We start from the raw sequence: 14764 nt of genomic DNA on the forward strand, positions 1-14764 counted from the left end.
CTGGAAAGTTATCGAAGCTTCTATCCGGCTGTCTGTTGTCGCCAAACCTTTTGTTATCTGATTTCATCTCGCCACGCGAATGGTGTAGAACTTTGTGAAAGGCACGCGGGTTCGCATGATTAGTCTGAAACATTCGATGACTGCTGTATAAAAGCCGACGCGCTTAAACCGCTGATCAGATTTTCGACGATCGCCGACCGTGTTCGCCGCTATCGTTGAGATATAAGTGTAGACTGTTTTTGTGGGAACAGGTTCGCCCATTAAAGGATAGTTTTGTCTTTCACAGTATTTCTACTGTGTTCTTCAACGTCACCACCACGTGACAATACATACTCTTCGATAGACTTTGCCTCTTAGTGGGCGCTCACCTTCCCTCGGCCCCCTGTGCGCACGTGACGAGACCCCACGCATGAAGCCGCCGTCCATCTCGGCTCTCCCTCGAACGCTTTCCGCCGAATCTGCAGCATACAACGCGCTGCGACGAGGGAAGAAATTCGCCTGAAGTGTCCATACAATCGCCTGACAATAAAAGGCAAAGAAGCTTGGCTATCGCATGCGTGGAAGCATGCTTTCATTCACTCGTCTCGCTGGGGACAATGGTGTAAGGCCACATGGCGACACTTCCCTGCTATCAAGGGTCCCAGCCGAAACATAATGGTGAACCTTCAGTGAAATTAAGAAGGGTGTGCGGCGCAAGGTAACAATAAACGTAAGTTCAAAGTACGATACGGTCCGCTTCTGCTATATATAAATAAAATAATCAAATATGGGTAGCGGTAAACATACGCAGGACATGCGTGGGCAGAGTTGGTTTAATTCACCTCAGGGTCTAGGCGACACAACGGAAGTGGTTGCACGTCAAAGAAACACTTCTGTGCCAACAGAAGTAGCACTGTGGCTATGGCATTGCTCGAGGTCGCAGATTTGACCAGAGAGCGTAAACTTTTATTTCAAATCAACAAGATTTAGGCACCCGCATTTTGACGAGGGAGAAATCACGTGTTCCGTTTACTAAACCATCAGAAGTGGCGTGGGAAGAAAAAACGTTGAGCCCGATTAGAGTGCAGATAATTGTGGAAAATGCTTGTGATTCTCCTCTCTCTGCATCTTCCTACCTACGGGAGAGAAATAGTGATCAAGGTAAAAACTGTGATCGCGGTATCAGAGACGTCCGCTACACATACAGTATACCAACTATAACGAACCATCTCTATTCTCAGAGGCCAAATAGAGGCGATGTACCTGCTTTAGCGAAGCATTTAGGTGTCTGTCAAAGCAGAAAATCATGACTGATTCCAGGAATTTCGCAAACGTGTGATTTTCCTTCATCTTTGTAGAAAAAAAAGGCTGTGTTGCATCTGGCAGTACTGCCGCACTGTTTCCGATGGGTGTCGACTGGCTCCGCAATTTGTGAAGCGCGAAAAAAATTAAATTATGGAGATACCACGAACTATGGGAATCTATGGAAGCGAAGCTTTCTGTGCTGTTTGTATTGACTGCCATATTTACTGGCTCATGTTGACTGCAAATGTTTAGTTTTTAAAACGGTTTCTGTAGACGAGTGTGGTGAGGTGATGATAAACGTTACCTTTTGTGCACCACTACTGTTTGCCTGCTTAGTACACAAAACACAAAGGGAGAGGTGTTTGCTTTAGTTGTTGTCCGCCATATTTCGTCACCTCAGAGAGGGTTGAGCATTGTCATTGGCTCACATGGCACATCGCATTATGGCAGAAGCCTTAAACTTGATTTTGATGATGAGGCTCTGCATGCCAAAACCACGATCGGATTAAGAGGCATGCTGTAGAGCCGCACTCCGGAATAATTTGAGCTGCGTGGTGCTCTTTAACGTCTCCCTAAATCAAAGTAACCGATAGTTTTTTATTTCTCTCTTGTCAAAATGTGGGTGCCTCGGTCAAATCTGCGACCTCGAGTAATGCCATAGCCGCAGTGCTACTTTGGCGGGCACAGTAGTGTTTATTTGACGTGCGACCGCTTCCGATGTGTCGCCTAGACCCTGTGGCGCACTTTATTGAACGCGACTCTGCTTACACATGTCCTGCGTATGTTTACCGCTAGACATACTTGATGCTTTTATTTTTATAAATAGGAGAAGTGGACCATACCGTATCTTGAACTTAAGTTTATGTAGCGTTTCTGTGCCGTCTTACGTTAGCTTTTTCTATTCCACCCCTCACCCCTGGTATTTGTATGAGAACTGCGAACCAAAGGTGGCAAGGCTTTAGTCACTCGTTTCGCGACTGCCTCTGTTCAGCCCATTCTCTGCCTTCTCTTCCCGCTCCTTTCTTCCATTCTGTCTAGCTAAACTCTGGATTGGCATGTTGGTAAAAAGGTAAGCGCTGGTGAGGGGTCACGGTCAATTACAGCTGTGAAAACGCTAATGTGGCCTTGACCCTGAACCTCCAGGGGGCATTGTGCACATTCGACGCGGTGCGGTCAAAACGAGTTCTTCGCGTCTCTTCTGTGCCACACTCTTTCCATGTATATAGAGCTTTTCATCTGGGGAGAAGGATAGGGAGCGCGGCGCATCTTGACGGTATTGCTGTCGCTAGCTGCGGAACGATTTCGGGATGGTTTAGATCTTACTTTGTGAAACTTACGCATGCCTGTTCATATGAGGTCGTAAGGGGAGCCTTTCGATGCACCGGTAACTACAGTACGCGCTTGGGGGCCCAAACATGTGACGCGGATTATAAGCCGCGGTGTGTGTAAGTGTTGTGAACTATTTTGCGTACACTGTAAAAAATTTCCGTAATTTTACGGGGGATTTCTGTCATTATACGGAGAACTGCAGATAAAAATACGGAAAGTATGTCATATTTCAAAAATACGGCAAAATCTGCCGTTAATATACGGAAAGTGCTCTCCGTATTCAGCTTTACGGACATTTTCACTGTAATCATGTAACGGCTATACACTGTTTTGGACGAAACCGAGAGAATTCCGTATTTTTGTTATGTGAACATCCGTATATTGTGAGAAAATTTAAGCTGTCTGAATGAGCGCTCGTACTCATAAAGTTTCAGCTAACAATACTTTATTGAACACGCAAACTGTACGCATTACGAAGATGCGTACAAAATGTGAGAGCTAGCCTTCTACCAAAAGCTGCAATAAGAGATCGTATAAATATATATACGCATCTTCTATTCCGGTCGCAGTTTGCCGCGCATATGGGCTTTGTAACGCTGATCATATGCGCAAATATATGCGTGTTCTCGCAATGTTCTCAAATTAAGCGCTTTGTAGTTAATAACGCAGCATATATGTTTAAATGAATGAAGAGCCGGGGACATACGTGCATACGTAAACAAGCTTGCGGCACTCAGGTGCTGGTGCACTGGGAATGACATTGGTGCTCTATACGCCAAAAATTGTGCGCACTCTAAATCAGTACCGAAATGCAGGGAGTGGTATAATGACCGTAACTGCGTTTACATTTGGCAATAAATGGTCTCGAAGGGGACTGGCGGCCTATAGATCCAAGTACAACGGTCGGAGGAAATTTTCGAATGCGGCAAGCAATTATCCCAAGTGTCAAAGGGCACTGCTGAACTGCAATGTAGTTGGTTGAACTCATTCCCATGATATTTACAAAATATCTCGTCTCTGACAATAACTGCCCATTCATTGAGACAAATCGATTACGCATAATCTTCACTGTTCATGTGTTAATTCTTGCGGTAAGATGTAATCGCAAACATTTGGCGCTTCATCTTGAAACAAGACCGGTAAGCGCGCTCGTTCTTGTACGGTAGAATAAAGAACGCGAACATGCACCGACATGTGTGTAAACTACTGGAAGGTGACTGAAGATGAAGGACCTATTACCGTGCTAGTACTGTGTATACTGTCAAAAAGAAGAAAAAAACATTTCGGAAAGAAAGAATGCCCAGTGTCGAGATGTAACGATTCAAGCTTTATTTCTTTTTGACCTAGAATGCAACACCATTAGTTCCACGTGCTTTATGCATGGGTAATGTTATGACACAACTCATTATTTACCCGTTCATTACATGCACCAACCAGCCCAAATTATCACTGTACTAGAGCTTATGGACGCATCGCAGTGCATTGCTTTGCACTTCATTGTAGCACAGGGGTTTGCTATTGCCAGTAGCGAATGCTTTGGTTGACCTCCCTGCCTTTCTGTTTTTTGAATTCTCTCTCCCTTTGTATAAAACGCACTAACTTGTGGGAGAGAAAGCGTTCTCCTCTCTTAGAATTCAATTAATTGTCAAGCAATTATATTCCAGTTCCAGTAACTAGAGCGCAAATGCGAAAACGAAACCGATTCCGTTCGGTTCTCCGCGCTCAGAGTGCGGCACCAGGGGGCAGCGCGCGCTGCGCGTCCGTTGAAGGAGTGGTGTACGGAGATGCACATGTGTTGTCAGCCGGCATTTTTCGAGTTGTGTTGTAAATGTTGTTAATTCGCCGTAAATATCTCTTGATTTGTGCTCAAGAGTGGAGCAAGACCCCAAGGAAGAGAGATTGACGCATCGGGAGCGAAGAACAGCAACGATGGATGGTTACGCTGCTTGGGTCTCGGCACGTTCGAATTGGCAAAGTTCCGAATTTGTCGCTGTGTTGTGTACGCTTGTGCGCTCATCATTTGCCGTCATCGCGCGGAGATATTTGCGCTGGGTGTCTTTCACTTCGTGTACAAAACTCTGCACGCTGCGGCATCGAAGAAGTTGTCCTGTGTTTGGGTGCACGTATGCGCTTGGACACGGATAGCCTGCTTGCTCTCAACGGGTGTTCAACAGTCTACGCGCGCTCGTAACTTCCTCATGAGGTAAGCCCATTTTAATCTTATTTGGTTTGCATAACGTAGGTGTTAAAATGATGTGTGGTAAGCCGGTGTCGCGAACAGAAATATTGTTTCAAAAGACCACTATGCAACGTCTTAGGGCAAAAATGACGCATGAATGGGGAAAGGGATCACCCTATCTTTTCAGATCGATTCCAGTCGTAGCGCGATTGGCTCGATCGCAATTTCCGTGAGGTACTTCTAACCTTTTGTTCACTCGCGTTAAAAGCGTAGAATAAAACTGCGTTCAGTTGAGCTCTTGTATTGACGCTTGTATTGGCTTGAGAGCATACTGTATCCGATACAAGAACTTCTGTTAAAATACGGAAATAAACGTTCGAGGCAATAGCAGTCGCTCACTACCTGTGATCGTTACTTTCTTGCTTGGGTGCACGTTTTAATTGTGACCAGAAAAAAACGTCTTGCTGCACCGCAAACGGTGCAGCAAGACGTGTTCCTTCGAATGATGTCTGGGCAGTCAAGGCATTCGTGCCACTAAGCAAGCAGTAAACGGGGTATCAGTGCGAAAAAATTTGTACATACAAGAGAAGCGAAAGGTATCATCATTGACTCTTTTATTTTACGAATAATTAAGTTGTATTACTAAAGCGGAGAGTGGATATGCATGAAAGTCAGATTGTATTGATACTCAGCAAAAACAAGGTAACTTATCATTACTAATCAATCCTTTTCTTTTACTGAAAGGCAAGTTGCTGTTGTGCTGCAGCTGAGAAGAGGTCTGCTGCCTGCAATGGGTCCATCTCTCTCAAGTTATTGCAGTATTATAGCTCTCAAGGTGAGTGGATTTTTTTTTCTCATAGCTATTTGCCACCTGAATCATGACCGTTTACTAAGCTGTGTAGGTGATCACTGTTAGTGACATTGGAGTGCTGGTGGACCAGCACTCCTTTATGATTGCAACGCATATGACAGGGTGCAGCTGTGGCAGTAGGCAAAGGTGTTAATCTATAAGCCAAATTAGGTTCTTTGAGGTAATATGTTAATATATTGATGACATTGGATTGTGGTCTAGCAGGCAAAAATGCTAAACAAGAAATTTTAATTTGCACTTGGTAAGATGTGCAAGCAATTCAGGCTGTTATACATGAAATGGGACATTTGTAGATGTCTTCTACAGTGATGCAGTCCTGAATTGCTTCAGAGTTGAGTGATACCACTATAATTTCTCTGTAGAGCATGCAGCACAGTTTAGCATTGGGGGAGGCTGGCATCAACAGGCGTCTACTTACTGTGAAGTTCAAATGAGGTGTTACTGTTAGGGTGACTATATATAATTTATGGTTTAATTCTAATCTTGTGTCAGGCAGACATAGTTTACCCACTTGGTTAAACAATAGAGATGTAATATCTATGTATACAAGTATTACCCATTCATTTATGCCATTTAGACAATGGCAGAAATGCGTGGGTAATACTTGTGTACATAGACAATACATCACTATTGTTTAACCAAGCGGTGCCCCTGCATGCTAAATTTTACAGGGCTATTATTAAGTAATGTCAGCTTTTGTTGTAACATTAAGGCACCTTTTATATTATTACAGATTACCACCATTGTGCACCATCATAGTGTGATATTTACACTAAATGTATTTGACTTTGCTATAAAACCTTGCACAGCGGTGCATCATGAAATTTTTTTATATAGTTTCTGGCCTCAGAATGCACTTCACGTTATATTCTTGTTTGCAACAAGACTATAATGCAGGTTTCTCTCCTTATGTTTTGTGGCACTTCAAACTGCGGCGAGCTAAACCACTGGGCAGCAATACTGGATATGCTACTGCGTGTGGAGCTGTCTTAAAACACACACAAGGAATACATCATTGCTTTTTTAGCACAAAACAACGGACACAAGAAAGACGACAGAACAAGGCGCTACCTACCCTCAACTGACATCACTTTATTGCGTCCCTCCTTTGTAGACAGCAGAATCTAGAACATGCGCTGTGAACACCATGTGCAGGAACCACCAACATCTGATCAAAAAAGCACACTCATGCGACAGAATAAAAAAAAACATATTGAGCACTGTACAAGGTTAAAGAAAGCACACTAATGCACTGTGACCCCAATGACTGTATGAATAAAACTTCCGATAACTCTCTGGCGGTGGTATCACGGCTCTTTTTTCAAAATCGTAGCATCACGAAACATTGCGAACCTAAGCGATCCATACCAACAAGCACAGGTTCCCATTTGGCTCAACATTGTAAAATATGGAAGTGCAAAGCCATGCATCGTCATACTACGATTTTGAAAAAGTGCTGTGATACCACCGCCCGAGAGTTATCGGAAGCTTTCTTCATACAGTCTTTGGGGTCACAGTGCATTAGTGTGCCTTCTTTAACTTTGTGCAGTGCTCAGTATGGTTTTTTGGATCCCGTCGCATGAGTACGCTCTTGTGATTGGTTGGTGGTCTCCGCACTTCGTGCTTACTGCGCATGTTCTTCTAGATTCTACTATTTATAAAGGAGCGACGCAATAAAGTGATGTCAGTTGAGTGTAGCGCCTTGTGCTGGTTGTCTTTCTTGTGTCCAATGTTTTGCGCTTAACAAAGTATTTATGGATTCACACCAACTAGCCCGCCAACACATTGTGTTGCGGGCACTTCTGAAGTACTGTCTGTCTAATAACCTTGGTGGCATGAAAGCGCCGTCCACTTCTATGCGTTGCTTTCTGTTTCATTGTGGCATCACATCACATTATAATCATAATGTGTATGTACTTTTTCCAAGAGACCCATATTCCTATCCTTGTGTTATATTTGCTGTCGCATTATTTATGTGCAAATTACCAGTGCTCCAAGCTCCATTTTATCGCAAAGTAAACTACTGGTACCTAAACAGTTCTATATATCAGAAAACCAAAGCTGAACTGCCGAACAGTACCAAGCGGCAGCCTTAGTGCAGTGTCAAGTAGTCAGATTTTATTGGTCATGCAGAGGTGCACAGGATAGCTCTTTATTACTTGCTGAATAATTAAGCTGTGTGAAAACTGAGTATTTATGTAGCTTCAACCACATGCTATTGGCCATTGCTCCTGCCCTCATCAAATGTAGAAGATTATCACGGCATTTCCTATTCTCTTTTTCCTTCTTACAGTGGGATTACTGTATGCGTAAGTAGGAAACGGATCACATAGGCAATCAAAAGCCAACAATGTGTAAACTTGCAACATTGATTGTACAGTTTGATGACCCAGAATAAGTAGAAATACACCATAAATGATTGACCATTAACTTTTACTTGACACAGGGCTAGAGCATACAGTAAGCATACTGTATGCTCATACGGTGTCACATCAATTTAAATTTTAGTTGAGCTTTGCAGTGTACACTTCTATTGTTGCATTCTCTCAGAGAAATGGTAATGTTTCGCGTGTATAGCAACTAGACTGTCTATATACAGTAGTAAAAATGTGTGAACTGTATTTTTTAATGATTTGATAGAATGTGTAGCACAATAAAGCCATACAATCAACGCACAGTGATGTGACTTTCTCTGCACGTGTTGCAGGTTCAAAAAAAGTATGGTGGAAGCTGTTGCCAAGGTTCCGGCCAGAAAAGACAGCCAGTATAAAAGGGTCCACGCCACTGATCTCTACTACAGGGGATGAACAGCACATCGAGCACCCTCGACTGAAGCCGGCCTTGTCCTGGAAGTTGGTGCTTCACAACTTTGCGGCAGCACTTTGTTGCACGGGTGTGTGGCATTTCTTCCCCTAACATGCTTGCCTGATGTGCCATAAACTACCCAAGCAGTGTTTCGAGGTGTCCAGAATTTTTCCATTGTAGTGTCTACAGTGTCGCTAACATAAGTGGCGTGCAATGGAAACACTGGTAAATCAGAAAAAACTTGATGTAAGAGAACACTATCGTATACGGGTTCAGATTGTCATAAAAGTGCTTACCAGACATGTAGAGACCTCCTAAAATGTGAAAAACCACAAAGAAAAGTTTTTCGGCAGCAATATTATCTGATCGCACGCACTAGTTAGTCCACCATATGCCCTGCTTCCAGGACAAGCGACTGCATGACATCGCATTTCCACTGGCTTCACCTGCATCCGGTGCGGTGTGCTGCATCCAGCGAAACATGTTAGAAATCAGTGGTGCACAGTGTTTTCTGTCCCCTTTCTCGACGCCTACTGAACACATGTTAAACTGTTTCCAAAGCAGACAAACAGAGGGAAAGGGTTCTGAACACATTGCATTTTAAAGTGGCTGGTCTGGGTAACGCAAGTACTGTGGCATAGTAGATTTGCACCAGGCAACCTGGGCGCCCAAAAAGGCTGCTGTTTACTTGCAAATGGCCAACATATTGTGAGCATGAAGTTCTTTTTTTATTCTCATCGCTTATTTAGCTAATGGAGACAGCTTTCACAACTGAAGAAGCCTTGGAAGCATGAAACACTTCACAAAACCAGCTTCAATATATTGTGTCTGCATCACAATTTCATGGCTGCATGAGTGAACCCTCAGGTTAACATGTAAGAGAGTTCATGATGTTTGCCATGCATTATCCACTTTATTTACAGGTCAACCCTATCTTGAGATTTAAGCTGATGTTGCGTTTAGAGAAATTATGGCCGAGAGCCAGCTTTTGAGAATACAGATTGAGCTTGACAGATTAAACGCCAGAACAAGTCGTTGAGGATTTCAGATCAAGAATCTTCAAATGCCAGTTCATTTAGTGGTGTTAATATTCTGCTCGAAGTTATTGATTGTTACGTTCATATGGTGCCCAAGCATTGCGGTAACAACTTCACTTGGAGTACATAGCAAGGGTGTATTCGATGTAAGCTGCTGGCTTTTTTTCTGTGTTTTCAAAAACTGGTTTCTTGTTCACTTTAAATTTTCAAATTTTGCATTGTTTATTAGGTGTTGTGTCCTGTTTCCTTTTCCTGCAGCTTCTTAGTTAAACATCTGAATAGTGAACACAACTTGACCTTTTGCTTGATTGTCTAGATTACATGCCCTCGATGCAAAACAATTTCACTTCAAAACTGCTTGTACCATACTGAAAGAATAACTTGAAGCAGCCATAGCTACCAATAACACGCAAAAGATGATTATGAAAGTTTTAATATTGTTTTTTGATCTACAGGGTGTCTTGACTATCATGCACCAAGATTTAGAAATATGTAAATGCGATGTAACTAGACAAAATGAAGGTAATGTTTGCCATCGCTTGGAGATACTCTGATTATATTGTGCATTCTGCCTAATTGCATAATTCTTAATTAGTTATTAAATATCTCAAATAATTAAATTAAATGTGTCAATGAAAAGTTGTAGAGCAATATGAAAGCCTCCTGATACACTTTTTTGTTACTGTTACTCATTGTGTGCTACATAAAAGTGTTTTTCCAAGGAATAAGCCTGCGAATACATTAAAAGTGTCTTGAGTGGCCAGTCATATGTCATTTTGTGGTGCAAAGCCACGAATACAACTTAAATGGGCTCTTTTAAGAAAAAGACTTAGCTCAGCAAATTATCTTTCTTTGTGCAGCCTGTGGAGACAAGGTTTCTTAGACATGGCCATGGCCCTCAAGGAAGATGCCGAGGCCACAGGCAGTTCCTCCAGTGACCGTGAAAAGGTCCCCTGGGGCACAAGTCTGGTTTGGCACCCCCGCCTTTCTCCTGCAGCTTTTCTGTCTACTTAGCTAACCAGGTGGGTCAATGATGGCAAAGGGAAAAAAGAATCAACAGTATCAAATGCAGAACTTGCTCAAGCTCAATGCATTTTTGGTGTGAAGTTTTTCCCTTATCATTTATCAAAAAACGGGTAATATGTATATGATATGGTCTTCATACGGACACCTCTTTCCCACAGAGAATTAGCAGTAAAAAAAGCAGCTTATGAAGGCTTGAATATTAGCTAGGATGATGTGGCATAGATAGGATAATGATTATGAATGTTTCTAATGAAGGTAGTGGTAGTAAAGTGAATAATCATAGTTTATATATAGATTGAAAGACATTTCGTTCCAATGCCAGAATTTTAAATCATCCCAAATAATCCTTGCATTTTATAGTCTTCATTTTATAGCTCTTGATGCTTGCTTCTTGCGGACATCATTCTTATGCTGCATAAGTCACCTGTTATAAATTCCCTATTTCTCCCGTTCAAGCAACTTCCAGAAACTTGCTGATGAGATTAGGGGGCGGCGTGCACCCCAGGCTGAGATATGCATTCAAGAGCCTCATATCTTGCAAATGTTAGAAATACTCCTGCTAAGCAAGTTCTTGGTGTCATACAAGGTTATTTGCGAATACGAATTTGCCTAAATTTAGAAAGCAGTCAATATAAAACATGTCAAGCGATATCGCTGACGATACACACACATTCCAACTGAACTAAATACAAATAAATATAGCACCAAATGCAGAATCATTGGCATGATGCCATTCTTTCAGTGGAATAAAATCTGTCCTGCATTGTAAATCTGGAATCCTTTATAATCCAGAATACTAAATACTTAAGAGGGTTGTAACGTAAAATATGCATGTATTTATTCCTCGTTTTTTTACTTTAGGACCCGATAATGCTTAAACAGCAGTGAAAGAACTGAGATCACAGTACCTAATACTTTATATTGCTCCAGAAATCCGTTTCCCTGCCGATCGCAGCATTAGACTCTAACAAAAAGGCACATAACACTTAGGGTGGTGCTATTCGCTTTGATTGTTTGGGAACGAAACCCATAATGTACATGTTATGGCCCTACGTGTCATTACGTTTGAACAACAAAAAGGTAGAGGGTTTGCGTTTTGCAAAACTGCATGGAGGTTTTCACTGTGTGCAATTAAAATTAGGAACCTTCCCAGCTCATACTAAATGCATTCTCCAAAGCTTTAGGTTATACAGGTGCACTACTTTACACAGAACACACTCTTTTCCCTCGTCACGGCTCACACTCTTAGGCAGAGTTACACCCTTTGAAGTGCCCCTTCTTCCACACAACGATAATTGTCATCTGCCTTTATGCATTTCCTTTCTTTACCGCTGCGAGCCCTGTGCTTTCCAGTAACGAACGGCATGCGCGTTATCAGCATGATAGCATTCCCGACAACAAAGTAGCGGGCGTGGCGTTTTCAAGAAAGGAAACGCATCAAGGCAGATAACGATTATTGTTGTGTGGCAGAAGGGGCACTCCAAAGGGTGTAACTTTGCCTAAGAGTGCAGGTGGTGATTCAGATTCTTCAAAGGTGTTTCATTGTATGGGATGGCACATCGCGCTTCACTTATTTGCAGAATATTGCATTCCAATTGTGTCATATGAGATAAATCCATTAGAGAGCTTTAGCTTGCCCTAAATTTATTACAGCTGTGTACTGGTAAACTGGCCGCAGCTTGCAGTGCTTGTGGAAAAACAATTGTAACTGCCATATTATATGTAACTGCTAGTGCACAGGCTTCAGCAGCAGCAATGGTCAGGGTACACTTGTTTCTTCTATTCTGGGGTATGCATCCTCCACCAGAAAGTAGTTTTTTTCGTCTTCCTCTTCTACCATATTGGAATGTGAAATTGGGTGTAATTTGTAGGATATAGTCTTGCATAAACTTCATGAGCATTTATTCTTGTCTGTGCCACAGATCATTGTTGCTACCACTGTAAAAGCAGGGTGCCTGTTTACAGCACCCGTAGGGAACAATCTGTGAATCTTTAACGAACAGTAAGGATAATGAATAATCGTATAATTTTTAGTAATTTTCAACAAATTTAGCACTCTTTGCTTTCCACTATGGTGTTTTTCAAACTCTAATGTTGGCACAAGGTTTGAGTGCAGGATGTCATTTTGTGTGAAAGAGTACACTTGTGCGCATAACACCTCATCGTCAACATTCTGCTGCACAGAATGTCATTAGCTTTCGTATGCATTGGTCACTATCTCACAAACCGGTTGCTCCTTTGTTAGTTGGAATGTAGCATTTATGTAAAGCACATTTGATGTTCTAACAAAAAGCATTGTGCCCTCTTATCCCCTAATTCTCCTCACTTGATGCCTAGTGTTGTAATAGCATGGTTGACACCATGAGAGTCAGTGTGGTGAATAATTGTATCTGGTGGAGTAGGGGGTGTACGTTAACTTAAGCAACTTTTTCAGACGACTTGAATCAGTATTGTGGAATGCTGTTTTTTTTTTCAATCACTGTTACCAAGTTTCACTTTGGTTGTGGCAACAAGTATAATGTAGTTCGCTAGCACTCCTGCCAACACATATAACGTGCAGGCATCTGTGTTGAAAAAAAGACCAGCTAATGGTTTGCCAGGAGCTAAGGTCCATTTAGACCATTAAATTTTGAACTTACACCGGTGGAAATAACTGGTGAATGAAAGCACATCCGGGAGAACTGAAGCAAGACTGCGAGTCGGCCTAGTTGGAACAAATTCATCTTGAAACTTATTGTGCGCAACAAACAGGGACGAAGAATAGAAGAAACATAAGGAAGAGCGCTTAACATTGTGTTTCTTCTATTCTTCGTCCCTGTTTGTAGCGCGCAATAAGTTTCAAGATGAGCAGGAGAACTGACCATAATATTTTCTTTCATTATAACACCACTGAAGCTTTGAACTGCATTTGAACTGGCTTGTTTAAAAAATGACCCATTCCCTTGTTCAAGTAAGACAAAGGTTCCACAGGAAGACAGAAACTTGAAGCCGTCAACGGCAGCATGAATATAAACAGCACTCGACGTTTTTCAATCTTGCACCTGGTTATATTATCCATCCCATTTTTTTCCACAGGCTGTTCTTTACTGTTTTATGGTCATACCCAGTTTAATTTTAATGTCCCTATTTTTTAATATTTGGTTAATATATATTTTCTTCATCGGCTTTCAACAAAATATATATTCATAATGTGCCTTCATTTACCATTTGCAGTGATCTTAACCAGATGCATCTTGATACAAAATTTATTTTCCTTAATTCTTCGTTTTCCTTTTCCAAAAGTGCAAACTGTTTATCTTGATACCTATTATGTCTTCTGGGAAGATTGGGTCCACTGGATTAATGACTGCATACATGTGTACATCGTTTTCTGTTTTGGTCACCCCTACTCTTGGCAAGTACTGACAGCGTTGCTCATACCCGCTCCATCACAATCACCACTGCTAAGCACACCCTTCCTTCCTTTATTTTAACACTTTGGCTTCTCTTGACCTATTATATGCACCAGTTACTTCTCCCCCAATGAGGCTAGGGGCCAGTGAGATATGCACAATCTAAAACAACACAGCCAAGGAAAACATTTGCTACCCTAATGACAAGCACCTATGTCGAAATGTTGGCTACAGCAACATCCCCTGTTCCAACACTGTTGATCTACTTACATGTTTTTCTAACACAGAAGTTGCTGCTTTGTCGTGTTCTGTGGTTATACTTTTTTGCCGCTTTCTTTAGGATGGATATTCACGAATACTATTTGTTTGTCCTAACAGCAGCAAGTTTATCCTTGCAAGCGTTTGGAGTCAAGAACAACTTTCACCAGGAAGAAGTGCAAGACGAGTGATTGAAGAAAATAAAGTTGCTTCTGTGGTCTAAGAACTTGAGTACTGAAATGTTGCACCTTTTTGTATATATGCTATGCAGTGCATTCATATCACAAAGTGCAAAGTGTTTCATCTCTGCAGCCATGTCAGTGTGTTGGCAAGACAATTTTCTCAATGGTGACCTGCTGCTTTGACTATGAGCTGCCTTCATGACATTTGCATTAAAGGAGATGTACTATCGTGGACAGAAGTACCCTGGAAGTGCAAGCGTTGACCAAATTACATTTCTGCTCAAGACCGCTGAAAACAGTGGGTCACGTATACACATTCCGAACGCAGATGGTGGCACGGCTGATCCCAGCAAATAGCACACCAATGAAATTCGGTCGACTCTCGCACGTCCTGGGCAATT

At 42.0% G+C, this 14764-nt stretch overlaps 1 long non-coding RNA gene across 2 annotated transcripts; it reads left to right on the forward strand.

Moving 5' to 3' along the window:
- Positions 1-4384: 4384 nt before the first annotated feature.
- On the forward strand, positions 4385-14398 carry LOC139055489 (uncharacterized). 2 transcript variants are annotated; one of them, XR_011511796.1, is made up of 5 exons: positions 4385-4816; positions 5537-5627; positions 8371-8556; positions 10366-10527; positions 14302-14398. It is a non-coding gene; the product is annotated as an uncharacterized lncRNA (long non-coding RNA). The 2 variants fall into 2 exon arrangements; XR_011511797.1 differs by having other exon boundaries at positions 14305-14384.
- Positions 14399-14764: the final 366 nt, after the last annotated feature.

Source organism: Dermacentor albipictus, chromosome 2, assembly GCF_038994185.2.
Source record: "Dermacentor albipictus isolate Rhodes 1998 colony chromosome 2, USDA_Dalb.pri_finalv2, whole genome shotgun sequence".
NCBI classification, from domain to species: Eukaryota; Metazoa; Arthropoda; class Arachnida; order Ixodida; family Ixodidae; genus Dermacentor; species Dermacentor albipictus.